At 42.5% G+C, this 18,382-nt stretch overlaps 3 non-coding genes across 3 annotated transcripts; all 3 read right to left on the reverse strand.

Moving 5' to 3' along the window:
• Positions 1 to 443: 443 nt before the first annotated feature.
• trnag-ucc (transfer RNA glycine (anticodon UCC)) lies at positions 444 to 515 on the reverse strand. The gene has a single exon. It is a non-coding gene; the product is annotated as a tRNA-Gly (tRNA).
• Positions 516 to 953: 438 nt separating this feature from the next.
• On the reverse strand, positions 954 to 1,026 carry trnar-acg (transfer RNA arginine (anticodon ACG)). The gene has a single exon. It is a non-coding gene; the product is annotated as a tRNA-Arg (tRNA).
• A 196-nt stretch (positions 1,027 to 1,222) lies between these two features.
• Positions 1,223 to 1,294, reverse strand: trnah-gug (transfer RNA histidin (anticodon GUG)). Its single transcript has one exon. It is a non-coding gene; the product is annotated as a tRNA-His (tRNA).
• Between the last annotated feature and the right edge of the window lie 17,088 nt (positions 1,295 to 18,382).

The raw sequence follows: 18,382 nt of genomic DNA on the forward strand, positions 1-18,382 counted from the left end.
GGCCCCCCTCAAACTCAAGAATATCGATGACATCCAAGATTCTGAGTTGTGATGTTTCATGACAGCAGAAGTAGTTGCAGCAGCGGACTCTCTGCTCATCATTCTACTCATGAAGATCCATTGCAAAAACACCTTTCGAAGGCCATCCATGTTTGATGCTTTCAGGTTTCTGTGGTCACCTGATCGTTCCAACCAGAGCACACAACAGCCAGCCATTAGAGGCAAAAGGCACCTGTTGGCGCCAGTGTGAGATGTGGGTGGATGGTGATGTCTTATAAAACGCCTTCGCACACAAGACGCAAGTTCCCAAGTCCCACTTTTAGTGAGACCCTTCATAAGCGACTTTGACCGTGATGCCCAGTCAGTGTGTCACTTTTTGTATCCAAAAATTCCGAGTCACAAGTGACATGTATGTGTGTCAATTTAAAAGTCTCACAGCTAAGTGCATTGGCCGGGAATCGAACCCGGGTCAACTGCTTGGAAGGCAGCTATGCTCACCACTATACCACCAATGCTGCTGCTGGTGTGTGAGTTTTTAGTGTGGAAGTGCCCAGGGACTACAGGTGGAAATTAGCAACTGTTGCTATAACCTGGCCCAAGACATCTTTTCTTGTCCTACAAGATTAATTTTTATTTGTGCATTGTCCCTGTTTCAAATAAATAAATTCCTATCCTATCCTGTCCTAAACCATGTGAAGGTTAAAAAAACGCACACTGAAATTGTGATAAAGCAGCATCAGCATTTTTTCTTTCGTTAAACACGGGTATTTCAAATGAATGGTTGAAAGGGTTAGAGAGTGCAGCTGTACATCAGTTTTGTCCAATTTTTGGTGACGGGTGAGCATCATATGTTTGTTTTCTTAAACCTTTGCCTTTCAGTTGGCATTTAAAGGGTGTCATTCAGAGAGTAAACAGGTCCACTGGTTGATTATGTTAGCTGTTTCATCTAAATACGAGCTAGCCAGGAGTCGAACCTGGAATCTTCTGATCCGTAGTCAGACGCGTTATCCATTGCGCCACTAGCCCACAAAAGCCCTCACACAGACTGTCCCAAAATCTCTGACCCATGGTGCAGTCTCTAAAGCCTTTTTGGTCTACAGTTTGAGTCCCACAGGACACAATGCTCTGCACACAGACAAGATATTGACAATTACTGGCTGTTTTCAGCTTTGTTCAGCTGCCAGCATTTTTCAAAAAATGTCAGACGCAGACACACAAGCTCTGCCGTGACCCGGATTCGAACCGGGGTTGCTGCGGCCACAACGCAGAGTACTAACCACTATACGATCACGGCAAGTCAGACCCACGTTGGACTTCTACAGGCCAAGCATCATTTAAAGACCCCATGTAATGGACTCTTACTTTCTTGATTTGATATAGTTCCTGTTGAAACAGGAAGACTCTGTGGGACATGGTGCAGGGACAGATCATTCACAAGTGCAAACCAACAGGATCTCTGTTTGGTAGAGAAACACTTTTATTTTGAAGGGACAGGTGGATGAGAGAGGATGTTTAAAGATTCATGAAGTTTTCATTGGTTGAGATTTTATAGCCACTAGTGCAGGATGATGTCACTGTTTGGCAGGAAGCAGAGGTCATGTGAGGTCACTTCATGGGGACTTTAATTCCTTTTTTTGCTTGAGCTTTGTCCTTCACTGCATTTTAAATCAGATCCATTACAGGGAGCAACTGCAGGGATCAATAACACACGGTGGTACCTTTCACAATAAAAGCTCAGTCAGCAAAGACCAGAAGAGGAATAAGTTTCACAATAAAAGCTGCACAATGAAAAACTGCAGCAAGGACCATTTGGACTCAAGTGGCAAAAATGTAGAATAAGTGTGGAAAAAAGGGGGAAAATATCAGTGAGTCAGCCTGATGAGAACCACGTAGACTCTAGACACTTCAATTGACCCTCAACTCAGAGCTGCCACTTCCAAACTTCCACATTGGCTCCACCCATGGGTGAGTGACATGGTGTGCCAAGGACGAGGTGGCCGTACCCTGCGGCGATCGGCCTGCTTTCGAACTCCTAACAAAGTCCAAACAAGTCCTAACAATTCCTAACAAAGTCCTAACAAGTCCTAACAATTCCAAACAATGTCCGAACACAATTCCTAACAACGTCCTAACCAAGTCCTAACAGGGGCAAAGCCACCTGTCAATCACAGGGGTAAAGCATCCAATCAGCGAACGCCGGCCATGGTTTTCCCCGCCTAAAAACCGCAGCACGGAATCACGGTATGTAGACTTACTTAATTTTCGTAAAAACTTTTCGTAAAAACAACGCCACATACTAGCCGAATATTAAAAGGTTTGACAAAACAATGTGCGATTTAATTTTCCGTCCCATCAGGACGTTATTCACCTTGTATTTCGACTACTTGAAACGTAACCTTTTTGCTAACGGAGTGTCTGCCTGCTAAGCTAGTCTATTCATAGAAGAGGTATCACTTCGACTTATTTTTCGTATTCAATCTGTTATCACATGCATACTACTGCTCATTCATTGATAGTCGAATTGTTAGGTCTTTTTTTAATAAGTAATTTACATTTTTAAAACAAATAATAATTTAACATATTGTTAAATTATTGGAGTCACGCTTACTGGTAAACATCTACTCCTTCAAGATAATTTATTATGTTCCACAACTCATAAACATACACTAACATCAGAAACTTCGCTCTTTTTTAGGTCTTGCTGTTTACATCCCTGTAATAAATTGTGCCAAGTTTAATTTTTCGTCAGTGGGACTGTAGCCTATTTTTATTTGTATTTTTATTGAAATCTTTCTGTGTAACAACAATAATGACAACAACAACAGCAATAATCCTAATCATAACAAATAATGAATTTATTTACCACCTTTAACCCTTAGATGCATACGTGGGGTCAAAAATGACCCCGGATGTGTTTTTTTTTTTTTTGCAATATCTTAGTCATTTTAAATTTTTATCATTTAATCTTCCATGTATTCCTCAAATAGGTTGACTTTGACATGAGGCCATTTGGATTTGTATCTAACTGTTATATTTTTTAAGTAATTGCACTTTTTATATCAATACCCCACTCTTCCATACGTGGGGTCAAAAATGACCCCAAGCATTTTCTATGGAATTTCAAGGGTTAACCCTAGGAACCTTTGATTTTTATCAACTGTGAATGTAAGGTATACATCTAGTGTTGATCCACACATCTAATGCCAGCAGTCTCACCACCCTGAAGGTTATTTTTACACAGCAAGAAGTATTGTTAGTATTATCATCATTTTTATACCTCAGAATATATATATATATATATATATATGATGACTGGAAGGTATCCCGTGCCTACAAACCTACATCACTGAAGCTATGGGAAGGTGTAGAATGACAAAAGCTGCAATCCAGCCACAGGAGAGAAGCAGACAGAGCCAGCTGAAGAGACAGAGGTGTAAGATATGTCCAAGAAACAAAGATCGCAAAGCCAGCTATAGTGTTGGAAATGCAGTGACCCTGTGTGCAGCTCACAGCCACAAACAAGGAGTTTGTAACAGCTGCTCACAGTGAGGAGAGAAGACACGCGTGTGTGTGTACATATGTGTGGACGTGCATAGACAGACAGACAGACGGACACACAAACAATGAATGTTGACGTTTTGATAGCTGCAATATTTTGATCAAATGAAAGAAGGTGATAAATCAGGGCCACTCAACTTAAGATGGCTCAGGGGCCACTCAGCAAAATTCAGCTGTGTCCAAGGGCCACAAGCTAAACATGTCTGTCCTATTTTGGACATTTAAACAATAATTTTGTCAAATGAATGAAACATACAGAAAACAGCTACATTTCCATCCAAGGCCAAACCTCACTGAATAAAAGATTGTCATGCAATGATTAATGATGAAATGATCAGGTTACAACAAAATGAGGCTTTATTTCCAAAAAGATTAGATAGAATCATAATATTTTTATTATATGATAGTGGCGGGCCGCATAAAAATGACGTACAGGCTGCATATGGCCCCTGGGCCATGGGTTGAGTAGCCCTGTGATTAATGAACATGTAAAACATGAAATTATTCTTGTGTTGACCAAAATATAATAAGAATCATTATTTTAAATCCAAAATGAAGAAATATTGCATTAAACACATTGTTTCTAATAGGGATAATTTTTGGATGTTTACTTTTTTTGACCTATTTAAAATATGTTTTTTGATAAAATGTTTATTAAAAGTGATAAATGGACATGTCAAACATGAAATAATTCTTTTGTTGACTAAAATACAATAAAAATCATCATCTTTAACCAAAATGAAAGACATTTCTGAAGTTTACAGCGTAAAACCCATTCATTTCAATTGGGGTCATTTTTGACCCCACTCATGGAAGAGTGTAGGGTTTGGTGAGCCATGCATCTAAGGGTTAATAACATACTTATACAAAGTGACTCACAACAATAGTAAAACAATCATGCAAAACATACCTACCGTACATGTATAATGTCCTCTTCTCTGTCTGTCTGTGTCCACCGCCTAGACATTAACCTGTCTTATATTTAATATTTTCAGATGACCAAAACAGGAAAGCCTGATAGCTACTGGAGGGAAATCTGCATTAAATATGCCCAGGGCCAGTACCACTTCTCCACTGGTAAACGACCAGGGGCCAAGAAATGGAAGAGGGCCCTGGAAAAAATTGATGGTTGCCCCCTGATGAGCAGTAAGAAGGATCTGTTTGGAAGAAGCCTTCAGTGTTCGTGTGGGTTTCATAAGGTAAGTGAAATTATTTACTAAGTCATGGTGAGTCACTCTGGCGTGTGGATTTATTTTTTGAACAATATATATTTGCACAATTCTAGAGAAAACGATTAGTGTATTATTTTAGTTGCATATAGTATGACCCTCTTTTTGTACTCCCCCGCAGCCAGCAGATATGTCATCAGGCGCTGGCTCCAGTAAGGCAGGAGAAGTTGAGGCAGAGGCAGGGCAAATCGAAGCCGGCTCAGCAGTAGGGAGAGGAGACACGGTGGCAAGTGGAGGCACTGAGGCAGGGAGAGGAGACACGGAGGCAAGAGGAGGAGGCACAGAGGCAGGCTCATCAGTGGCAGCAAAGGGAGTGCAGTGCTACAAATGCCAGAGGTTTGTGGAGGGGGAGAAATTTTCCGAGCACCTCTCTGACCACCACACAGAGGAGGTGTGTGACACCTGTGGGGCCAAGGTGGAGGGTACTGTGGGTCTTTTGAGCCACATTCAGGAGGTTCACTACTCAGCTTTAAGTGTACCATCAACACAAAAGCCACCACCACCACCAAAGCCAGTTTCATCTCAGCTGCCCCCAGCAAGTAGCTCAGCCACACAACACACTGCACCTCCACTCAAACCACCGCCAGTAAACTGGAAAGGTTTCCTCCCTGACCAGTTTAGGAAAGTGATCCAGGAGGCAGATCAGGTGTGGATTGCAAAATGCCTTTACGAGCCCTCAGGCAAGCTTAAAAGCCGCATCACATCATGCTGGTTTCATCCACCTCTGGAGCCCAAACCATCTCCCCCTGAGCCTGGATGGTACTACCGCCAGAGGATGTTCATCTGGGCACCTATGAGGATGTGGGGGATCCCATTAAAATGCCCACAGTGTTCCCGGAAGATGAACAGCTCGGGTATATACCGAAAGGTCAGAGAGGTGATTGACGTGGATAGTCGGTATTACCTGGTGGGACTGGATTATCCACGCTGCAGCAAATGCTCCCAGCCGGTCTGCCCATGGAGCCAGGATATGCTCTCCCAGCTGGATGTGGCACACAGGAGCCTGTTCCCCGCTGTCCTGACAACACAGCTGGCTCTGGACAGAAAATGTGTGACGTTCCTGAAGCCAAGGACCAATGGCAACAGTTCGTCCTACCTGCAGTCTGTCCTAGAGGAAGCACACAGCGAGGAGTGGGCCCGGCAGACCATCCGCTACCTCTCTGACTGCGAGCGCCACATGAAGATGGCTACCTTTGTCCCTTCTGCAGCTGCACATATTCCTCCACCACCCTTCAGGCCCCTTCCTCTTGCCCAGTGGTTTGAGACGGTCCACTCCAACGACATCCTCAGCCATCTGGATGAGATGAAGGGAGTGATCACCTCTACCTATGGAAGGGTGCTCAAGCTGGATTCCACCAAGAAGGTACAGCTATGTAAATGTCAGTTTATTTGTAGTGATGAGAAGATTTTTAACAATGTTGTTCCTCTTGACTTAAATAAATGTTTAATCTTAATGTATATAGGTGACCAAGAAACTTGCTGGCGGCATTGAAAACACAGCCACGTGGATGACAAATATTGGCAATGAATTTGGCCAAGTGCTAAATTCTGTTCTGACAACTGGTGAGGGGGCTGGCCTGGATGAGCTGTGCCAAGGCATTGTGCGCCGCTATAGAGATGCTGGAGAGCCACAGCCAGATGCCATCTACGTGGACAGAGATTGCTGTGGTGAGAGTGGTGAGTGGCACAATGAAACTAATCATTAGTTACAGTTCCAATAAATTACTTCAGAATGAGCTACATTATAATGTGTCTAAATAAGTATAATATAGATAATTTGCACTCACTTGATTCTGATAAATTCAATCACACAATCACGTTGTGTCAATTCTGAATTCCCCTCTAAGAGGATCAGTAAAGTTTACCTCATATATTTAAAGTGTGTTCATTTATTTGTTTATGTTGCTTATCTACACAGGAGGGAGCCCGGTTCTATCTTGGTTCCGCCCATGGACATCAGTGGTGAGGCTTGATGTATTCCATTACATGAGGCGGTTCACCAAAGGCCTCACCACTGAGCATCATCCTCTCTACGGCACGTTCTGCTCTAGACTGTCCAGCTGCATATTTGAGTGGGATGAGCAAGATCTTCAGCAGCTCAAAGATGCCAAGAAGGCCGAGTTCATGACAAAACATCAGGGTCTCGCCCCTTCAGAAAAACAGATTTTGTCCAGTATCACTTCCAGTGAGCTGGCAAAGCACTGCCGAAGGAGGACCCGAGGGATCGAAGCAACTCGTGCCCTGATCCAGGATCTGCTGGACTCAGTCTGGAACTTAACCGATACTACCGGTTTGCTTTTGGTAAACCATGACAGCATGGAACGTGTGTGGGAGACGCAGAAGAAGCACTTGCCCTGCATCCAAGACCCACCTGGTGTACAGCTGTACACCAAGACAGGGTCAAGTGAAAGAAAGGGTGGCAAAACTCTTGATGTGCTGCGCTGTGCCAGAGGATCATCTTCTCTCGAGAGTTTTCATCGGCATCAGTGCAGCTTCATTCCAGGTAAGTTGCCACTTCACATATGCAACAATTAATATACATGGCTGTGTCAATGTAATGAGTTGGCAGAGAAGAAACATCTTATTTACTGTCAGTAATCCTTTTGTGTTTCAAGGGTGGAGATGCAATGCTCTGCACACGCAAATGTACATGATGGAGGGTGTGTCCAGGTGGAACACAAATCGGGCTCAGCAGGCTTTGAGCATGGCCAGTACATCATCTACCAAAATCTATGATGTGCGCCTAATGTCAAACCTGGATGACCTTAGCAGAAGAATCCTTGGACACACACTGCTGCCAGAGTTTGTGCGGCCTGGGAAACCCACTGGTAAGATATTCAAAAACAAAAAGAAACATAGGGTGCTTTCACAACAATTTCATAACTCGTGATTCTAGCTCGATAATTTGTTTTTCTTTATATCTGTGCACTGCAGCTGAGCGTATTGCTGTGGAATACCTGCTGGCACAGTCTAACAAGGGGGACCTGCTCAGTCCACCAGGAAACGAAATTGGTGCCACCTCGACCGAACCACTGGAGGATCAGGATGAGGAATGTCATGATGTCACAATACCTTGTGCGTCTGACATTTATTCATACCAGGGACAAAGTAGTCAGGTAATGTGAAAACTTTTTCATTAGAGTAATATTACACTGAAAGTAGGGTGCAGTTGGATCCTTAATCTTAAAATGTCTCAAATTTAACTTTTGATATGCAAGGTCAAAAAAAATGTCTTAAAATGTGCAGAAGGCATTAAATTCCATTTCAGCTTTTGTTATTTATCATTATTATCATTATTTTCTTATTTAACATACACCAAACAATCAACCTATTAGTTAAAGTAAAACAAATAGAGAGAGATAGAAAGTATAATGAAACTAATCATTAGTTACAGCTCTGTATTATGGAATGACTTGAAAATGAGCTTCATTAACCCCACTTGTGCAGATACCCTGTGGAAGTGTGTATTTTTCCTATTGTTGCACATTCGTTGGATTGTGTGTGCACATCAAAATTTGCTGATGTTTTCAAATAACTCCTTTAGGAACCTGCATTAAGTGGCACTTTTGAGAGTCCTGCGAGTCCATCATTGGAAGGCACATCCTCAGGGCCTCGCACATCAACTCCGGTAAAGTTGCTAAAATTTGATCACAGGAGGTAGTGTGTGATTTATCTTTGCCTTGGAATCGGTTTTGAAGGAATTGTTTTTGTTTTTCTTTCCATTGTTAGCATGGCCGGTGTGATTCCAGAGGAATTCCTGGATGGGAGGCAGTGGATGATTTGGCAGAGTACCTGGTCAGCCTCAACCGTACCATTACTGCCTTGTCAACAACGGAAATAGCAGAGGTACTTAGGTTGTATTCCTGCCTGGATCCCATCGACCAGTCACCTCCCAAGTACTCCTTGAAAAGTAAAAAGAAGACCTTGCCTGGCCCATGGAGAGCTTCACGCAAGCGTAGCGGCTCTGCACCTGGCCAGCAAGCAGCTGAAAGGTAATTTAAGCATGTAGTGTGTGTGTGTTTGTGTGTGTGTGTGTGTGTGTGTGTGTGTCTAGAGGTGCTTCTGACGCATGTAACTATACACAGGTGTATGTGTATATGTGTTGTGATATGAACAGTTGGTGTTGTGCACTCACTATGATACTCTCATCTATTCTCAGACTGTTCATGGTTCATGGCCAGGCTGCACACCGACCTGATGTAAACAGGATTTCTGAGTGTGTTGCGATTAAACTTTTCAAGGAGTTCAAGGAAGGCAGGAACAGGCCAAAGGACAACAAGGGCAAAACCTTTGGCATTCCTCAGTCAATCGTTATGACATATTGTCATATCAAGCAGTTGATCGAGGATGCCAAAGACATACTGGACCAGACCAACTTGGTGCTTGTGACCATTAACAACACCACTGTGTCCTCCTGGTGAGTTTATTTTTCTTTTTTCATTTTTTTGCTTCATACATTCACTTGGGTGTTAAAATGTTGACATAAGAAAATATATACATAATTATATGGTAAATGGTAATGGTAAATGGACTTGCACTTTCTATTGTGCTTTTATAGTTTCTTGGACCACTCAAAGCACTTTACACTGTTTGTCACATTCACCCTTTCACATACACATTCATACAGCTCTAGGTACAGTGCAGGAAACTAACTATTTACACACATTCTTACACCCAATGGACACATATAAACAATATCCACAAACAATCATTTATTTATAAAGATAAAAACAATTGTGCTCCTCTGAAAATGTCTTTTCAGGCTTCAAGACAGACAAAAAAGGGCAGACAGGGATTCATTGCTGCAAGGGGTACAGCTTCCCCAGCAAATCCATGCTGCAGGTGATCCCCTCCCCGAAGCCAGGGACCTCCCATCTCAGCCTGTGCAGCACGGTCATGCTGAAATGGAGTTCACTGAGCCAGAGAACCATGAAGGGGAGGCAGTGATTCGACCACGTCGCCATGCCAGACCACAGGTTGCCCACACAGACACTGGAGGAGATGAGTTTGAGCAGCATCAGCACTCAGCTCCAGAGTACGACTCTCAAGCATCTCAATCTCAGGGCTGGTCTGCTTTTCAGCCGCTGCCACTGCCGCCACCAGCGTCTCACTCTCAGGGCTGGTCCCCCTATCAACTGCCACCGCTGCCACCAGCCTCTCACTTTCAGGGCTGGTCCCCTTATCAACCGCCGCCGCCCCCACCGCCACCAGCGTCTCACTTTCAGGGCTGGTCCCCTCGCCAACCGCCGCCGCCCCCACCGCCACCAATGTCTCACTTTCAGGGCTGGTCCCCATACCAGCCACCGCCAACACCAGCGTCTCACTCCCAGGGCTGGTCCCCATACCAGCCACCGCCAACACCAGCGTCTCACTCCCAGGGCTGGTCCCCATACCAGCCACCGCCAACACCAGCGTCTCACTCCCAGGGTGAACTTTCCGATCGCGTTCCCAATCGGTTCAGAGAATGGCGATTGCGAAAGGCAGTCTTGGAGGATCAGGAGCGAGAGATGAGAGGTGATCCCCCTAAGAAGCGTAAAACTAAGGAAAGCTACCACTATCTGTGTAAGGTATGTGGTAAGGCAAAGAACAAGAGCACTGGCCACACACAGATACGGGGGAAATGGTTCTGTCCTGAATCTGGACAGACCATCACAGAGTGGAAAAGCTCATTGTAAATATTGTGTATATAGTGTGTAAAAATGACTGTATATTTTGGTAAAACTCTTGTATATATTTATTTAGTTCAAGCTGTTGCATTTGTTATCCAAATTTGTATTGTTATTGTTATTTTTATTACTATATTTTCTTACAAGAAAAAAACAAAAGCATCCATCCTCTGAATTTGAGGTGTGGAAAAAAAAAAAAAAAAAAAAAAAAAAAAAAAACAACAACAAAAAAACTCCAACTCTTGTGGTGTAACAGTAACACAGCCATCCTCTGGGTGGAAGACTCCAGGTGCAAATCCTGGCAAGAGTGTGCAATTTGTTGTTGGACAAATTATAATTAAATAGAATTACTATCACAGGTGTCAAACTGGTGCCATGGAGGGCCAAGAGGCTCCACCAGGTGATTTCACTGATTAGTCCTGCCTCTCTGTTTGGAGGTAGGGTGATCAGTGAAATCACGTGGCGGAGTTTTTGCCCTCCATGGCACGAGTTTGACACCTGTTGTAAATATTTTTTTCTCTGACAATAGAGTAATAATACACTAATAATAATAGTAGCAGGTTACAATAACAAATGTTTTTATTTGAATTAGAAATGTGTTATGTTGTCTTCAGTTAGAGTAGCATTTGGATGTTAAGTTGCAACAAAAGAACTTTGGGTTGCTAGGCAACGGATCTGTTATTTTATTTTTCCTCTTGTGTCTGTTGTTTCCTCGTTGTAACTGTTCAGCATTACTTTTTTAATCAGTAAATATGATCGGCCTGAATGAGAAGCAGTGTTGACTGTCATTTTTAAGAAGCTCCAACATTTTTCACAACACCCCTGAATTAAACTGTTTGGTCTCCAAAGGGAAAATGATCAATTTCAGGTCCTGTCTGACTCATTTACCAGGGGTCCGTTTCACAAAGCAGGTTTAGTGAAAACTCTGAGTCTTTTTATATTTATATATTGCATCAATAATTGTAATGTATTTCAATATATGGAATAATAGATAAATAATTGCGCATTTCAGATATTGCAATATGCTATTGCATATGAGTATATATTTGTTTATATCCTGTAATATATATCATTTTATATTTATAAATATCCTCCATAATGTATTTAGATATGTGATGAATACTGGGTACATATATTTAAAAACATACATGATCTATGACTTTCCAACATGTATTGGAAATATATGTACAGATATATACCATACATGGTCCATGCATATGTTATGGTTGTTTATTGGAAAATATGCAATGTTAAAAAAACATCCCAATATATTTTTATTATGTTGCGATAATATACATATATGGTATATGCATATATTGCAGTATAATTGTCCCTCATTTCAGGGTTAACAGACTTTCATTAAACCTGCTTTGTGAAATGGACCCCAGACCTTGACCCTTGACCTGAGTGTTGACAGATTCTTTGGTTTGTCAGAGACGTGCTGCCACCTACAGTAGGTTTTAGGAATGTCAAAAGCGCTGAGGTATGTTGCGCAGTGTCGGATCGAATCCCACAAAAGACATGAAAACTAAAGTGATGATAAACTGTGCAATAAGTTCAGAATTGTGTGTAAACAATGTTAAGAAGAATAGAGAATGAAGAAAAAATTGATATATGTTGTGTTTTCCTTCTTTTTTCCTCTCTTTCTCTCTCCCTCTTCCCCCCCTCCCCCTCCTCTTTTTCTTTCTTCCCCCCCCCCGTGCAGTCCCTTTTGCCCCGTTTTTGGCCGAGTGGTTAAGGCGATGGACTGCTAATCCATTGTGCTCTGCACGCGTGGGTTCGAATCCCATCCTCGTCGTGCTTTACAAACTATGAGTTTGTGCAATCACCAAGCTTTATGAGTCAAACAGCAGCCCTTGTTGCCAACTCACCAGATTGCCAGGGAGCTTTATGGTTAATCCTACTCCAGTGAAAACTCTTCACACACAAGACTTAAGTTCCCGGGACCCTTCATGTGCGAGAATCTACCTTCAACAGTTTTGCAGTAAGAGAAGTTAGTTTGAAGCATGTTCTCTTAGGAACTTTAAAACTACATTTTAAATGAGTTGCTTTTTAATTTTACTTCAGTAGATTTTTACAACACAGCTTATACTTTTACTGCAGTGAAATATCAGCAGTGTTGTACTGTTACTGCACTCCAACCAGAGAACCTGAACACCAATCAAATCAGAAACTGCCACTTCTAAAGTACATAGTCTTGGCAAGCACTTGAAGGCACCATGATTCTCCAGCTCATTCTCTCTCCCGGGTTGTCAGATGCTGCCATGAGGCGGCGGGTTTTTGTACTTGTGTCAATTTGAAATGCAGAGTTGCAAGTGCATGGGCCTTTGTGGGTTTTTTTGGGAGAGTCCTTTCTTGTCCACCATGAGGGTTGATGTTCTCCATAAACGATGGGCCGGTAAAGCTGTTTGAGACACGAAACAGTGATTAAGGGTCATGCAAAAATCTAAACTTGAATGCTAATCTAAATATTAGATAAGCAGCCATCCATATTAGGGATTAATCAGGTCAATAGTTTTCTGTAAGAGGCTAGAAAAGGCTTAAGTCCACGCCATGCCAGTTTTGTTTAGCTGGTTAGCCAAGTGTGCTAACATCCTGATGTTCCCTGATGTTCCCTGATGTCAACTCAATGATATTTGACTAGTTTCACTTTGCTTTTTCTGTTGTGTTAAAGTTTCTCCAGACCTTGTCACCTTAAATTCAGTGAGTAGCGACTGAACATGCATAATAAACTAAGCGTTGAATAACCAGAGTGGCCAGCCCTGTCAGACGGAGCTGCTGGCCCGGAGGATTGTGGTTTCAAAGTAGATTTTTGATGTGTTACATGATATAAATGCAATTCCAGAGCAGCTCCCATCCCCCCGAGAAACAAAACAGAAGCTAAAAGCGCACATCCATCGCAAACTCTAACAGCTGCAGGGGTGTGTCTGGAATACCCTCGTGCATGCTCCATCTTGGTTTGGCTCACCTTACAGAGTTTGGTTTGATCTGCTGCTCATGTAAAAGGTTTGTTTTGGCCCCGTGGAGCACAGCGCTGCTCTCTCTCCATGTGTTTGAGCTGCTGCAGACGGGGCTTCAGCAGGTCACATGCAGCACATACTAAAGATATCTGACCACCAGGGCAGCAGATCCTGATTTAAAAAGACCAAGAAATGCAGTGGCATTAACAAAATATTTCAACGACCTTCATATTTTGTCTGTTTGTTTGATAAGGTATTCTTTCAGGTTGAACTGCTTGTCATCAGGGATGGGAAAACATCAAAACTCAATACATCACAATACCAAAACATGACAATACGCATCAGAATCATAACATTATCAGCATTTTATTCTGCTGGAGCGACTGAGGCAGCTCGCCCTGTCATCATTTCACAAGCTCATTACATCACCTGAACTTTCTAATGGCAACTTTTATTTTTCATATTCTATTTCACAGTAAATAACATGTTCCCACTGCGACATTACCACCTTAATTTATAAGTTCATTTTGCAGTTAGTTAGACTGTAATTTCATTTATAGTCACACAGAAAACCAGGCGATGCATTTCCCACTTAGCGTTTCAGTTCTCTAATGAGCATTTTGACAAGATATATTCGTTTCTAATTGGATGCACACATTTTGCGACCTTGTAATGTCATTATTGCTGTTAAGTTCTGTGTAAGTGGCTGTTGGCTTGTTTTCTCCTGGTGACCTAAATGATGGGAAGGTGGGTGGAGGGCTGCAAAATATAGTCTACCAAGTTACGCATGTGTAAGTTGCTATTTTTTTTTTTAAGTTGAGCTCTGTTTAGCTGGCACCTTTTAGGGCCCCAAACTTCAATTTCATTTGCTTGCTTTGTGTCCTTTTTGAAGTTTGTGGCTAAATAAAACCTTTATTTTAAATAAAACCACTGTGGCTCCTCTTGCCGGCTTGTTTGCAGAAGGATTAGCGGCTCAGAAATTAACATAACTCAGCGCAGTCATCATCTTGTCACCGAACATCTTAGATTCTGAATCATGAACTGGAATATCACATTTCAGATCGTACCACATAACTAAAGCATAATGTGTCATCCCATCCCCGCTTGTCATTACATGCAACCTGAGGAAGATCGGGTTCAGAGTGAGGGGAAACCTCACAGCACGACAACAGCAGCAGCAAAACAAGAGAAGAATGAGAAGAAAGAAGAATACTTATGATTTAATGCACATATTGAAACTTAAAACACATAATGCACAGACTACTGATGCAACTTAATGCACATACGTTTTAAAATTTGTAAGATACACATTTTTTAATTTCATTTTCTTTCTATTTTCTTATAATTTAATTCTTCTCTTGAGAATGGAGCAGCTGCAACTGAACCAATTTCCTATCAGTGATCAATGAGGTGTTTCTGGTTCTGATTATTCCTTACTCTTTATGTGGATCCTCATCAGCTTCCAGAAAGTGGTCGCTAATCTTCCTGGGCTCCCATGCAAAAAAAGGCAATCATTAAAATCCAGACATTGTGCGTCAGTGACACACAAAGACAAAATCAAAGCCAAATGTAAAGATCAGTAAATAAAGTAAAATAACAAAAATAGGAACCTACAATTTATGCAACAGTGAAATGATCAGATATGCAGCGACAAAAAGCAAAAAATTAAACCCAGCACAAACACTGACAGATGATCAAGCTGATCGACAGGAAGAAGAGATGGACAGACAGAGAGACAGACAGGGAGACAGACAGCAGGGGAAGCATGAAGCGAACAGTGAGACGCGCACAACTTTGCCTTAAACGCTCGTCTCCCCTGGCAGGCTGTTCAGTTTTTGTCCCCCAAGATGCAGCAACCCCCCCCCCACCCTGTCTGTCCACCCTGCTGTTCACCCGTCTGGCCATCTGTCTGTCTGCTGAGCATAATATCTTGGACGGCTCCTGGTGAAACTTCTGGGAATGATGCATGTCCTTGCTTTGTTATGGGATTTCGAAATTGCACAGAGCGGTGAAATTTAAAATTACACAGATTTTTGTGCCCGCGCCACCTGGGCACCATGTGTGGATCATTTTAAAGTTTGAGCGCAGTGCTGTGAGACAAGCTACTGTATGTAAAAACAAAGGAAGAAATAAGAGGGTATAAGACTCGATGAAGCGAGCACACTAATTACACTAAATCCCATATTAATAGTCCCTACAGGGCTTTAGATTTGGCTCGTTCTTCGCACTTGGCAAAGAGCGAGCACAGATATTGTCTATATTCCACCTCCAGGGGGCGACACACAGCACTAAAACTGAGCGAAACAGAGTCTAATGAACGGCGGTCAATGGGACTTTTTCAGAAAATCAGCTCTGTAAATGATAATAATCCCCCAGCAGCAGCACAGAGCCTCAATGCGAGTGGAAATCTGCTGCAACTCACATCATTTTACAGCCATGGATTTCAGCTCAGCGCACACTTCTGTCTGCATTTGGAGTCAAATGCACTGATCAGTTTATAGCATTTAGCCCCATTGACCGCCATGTATTCTGTTTTGTCTGGAGGTGCCCAGCACTGCCTCCGATGGCCAAAAGGCTGTACTGCACTGACCAGGGTTCAGTTTTAACTCTCTGTAGGCCAGCGGGTCCTGCAGCACTTTGGGTTATTGTAGATTTTCTTTCAGTCCTAGAAATTCAGGGCTGAACCTGCTCCATATTAGAGCCTTTTTAATGCTAATAAAGCCAGCATTAGAGTGGAGGTTACGTTAGCCCAGGGACGAGAGCGTGGTTAATGAGAGGTGAACGGGGTCTAGGCTCCGTTAGCCCCGGGTTAGGAGCCGCTGAGGCCGCACCATCAGCAGCTCTGGTCAGTGAGACAGAGAAAAGCTGAAAGCTGACAGCCAACCTGAACCAAATGATGCTGTTTGTCAGGGGATGGGAGGCCGGGATAAATATGCCAGTCAACATCGGCATAATGCCCACTTATGTCAGCCTAACGTCAGCTTTATTTCAGTCAAATGTCAGCCTAAAGTCAGAGTTCAGCCTGCCGCTCCGTCAGCGCCGCCGTGACAGGGGATGTGTCATTAGCCGTGGAGATTTCACTCATGCACACACACACACACACACACACACAGAAACACACGCACAGATATGGAGCATGACTCTCTCTCTGACTGCTGTGCTGATGGTTTAATGACAGCAGGAATCAGCCCGTGGATCGCTCAGTGTCTGACCTGGAAACTCCGACAGGATCCACCTGTTGCCTGCTCGCAACTTCTGCCTCTTTTAAAGCCCCGTGAGATGGGCTCTTATTCTCTTGATTTTACATATTTCCTGTTGAAACAGGAAGCTTGGGGGCGGGACACAGTGCACACACAGTTTGGGAGAGAAACACACTTTTATTTTGAAGGGACAGGTGGATGAGAAAGGATGTTTTTAACCCTTTCACGCATAGTGGTCACTACAGTGGACAGCTGTTTTAAAGTCATTTTCTCCTAAATGCAATGGTTTCTATGGTGGAATTGCATATCAGCTGTTAGAGCGCTCTCTGCTGCTCGTCCCCCATTGAGGTTTATGCAGAGACTGTCAATTCTTGTTGCTGAAAACATGTTAATACTAGTATCATGACATGGTAATACCAGTCCTGCATCCTTAAAGAAGTATGGAGACTCACAAAAGTGTTCATGCCCTAAGAAGAGTAAAAACACATAAGAAAAAAATCTGGACTCAGGCTTTCATAAATCATGCATGAAAGGGTTAAAGATGTGTGAAGATTTTATTGGTTGAAAATTTTAATTTCCAGCTGCTAAAGCAGGATGATGTCACTGTTTTACAGGACGTCGAGGTCATGTGAGGTCATTTCAGTTTAAAAGCTGCAATAATAACATTTTCACCCCCTCCTGGGAACAAATGACAACATGTGACTCAAAAGCAGAGACACACTCATACTAAGCAGCACACACTGTACAGTACACTCCTCTCCATAGCATACTGTGTTTTTCTGCCAACCAGAAATGATGCAACTTTACATTTGAAACACTGAGCAAGCTGGTGAAACATTTTCTCAACAGATATTGTGTCGTATTTTTGGTTTTAATGACCTTTTTACCTTAAACGGAGGCAGCAGTTAAAAGGCATGTCCTAGCCGACTTGATCAGAGAGAGTACGTTGGTTTAACTCTGTGGTGATCGACGGAGCCGCACATCAGTGGCAGGATTTTCTTTCAGGCTCATCCTCTATTTTGGAACAAAGACGTTTCACGGCATGAATTATGGATGTTTTTAAAACTGATACCTTGACATTTTGCAAATTCATTCCATTCTCATCGGAAATTAAGTCTGCTGTTCATTACCGGGCACCTGCTGCAACATGAAGCCCGGCTGATTCCCCTCGGCTGCTCCTGCTGTAAATAAAACATACACACAGTCTTCCAGCCGCAAAAAAACACAGCAGACTCTGTCTTGTGATGACTTGCAGTGTTGTAATGACTCTCTGTGGACGCGTGTGCACTGCAAAAAAAAATTCAAGGCAGTTCAACTTAAAAATTTAGGTTTCCCTGCTGCCTTATGATCTCTGATGTAAAAGAAAGGAAGATTTTACATCACTCATTAGAAAAAGTTCATGCTTTTTGCAGTGTGTGTGTGTGTGTTTGTGTGTGCGTGCGTGAGCAGAGGTGCAGGAAGGTGTGTGTCAGTGGCAGGAAAGCAGAGCTGTGCAGTTTCTGGTGTTGTGGATTATGGCTCTTCAAAAAAAAAAAAACAAAAAAAAAAACATCATTATTATTATCTGTGCATGAGTTGGTCAGTTTGATTTAGCTAATACAGCAAGTAATAATAATAATAATAACAATAACAATAATAAGAATAAGAATACATTTTTCATTTTACCTACATTTGACTGTGACTGTCCATTTTTGTATTTTTCATTAGTTTTAATTTTTATTTCATTTTTAAATTTTTTGTTTTTAATCCAGTTTAGTCTCCAGAGTGGG

Source organism: Myripristis murdjan, chromosome 4 (genome assembly GCF_902150065.1).
Source record: "Myripristis murdjan chromosome 4, fMyrMur1.1, whole genome shotgun sequence".
In the NCBI taxonomy this organism is placed as follows: Eukaryota; Metazoa; Chordata; class Actinopteri; order Holocentriformes; family Holocentridae; genus Myripristis; species Myripristis murdjan.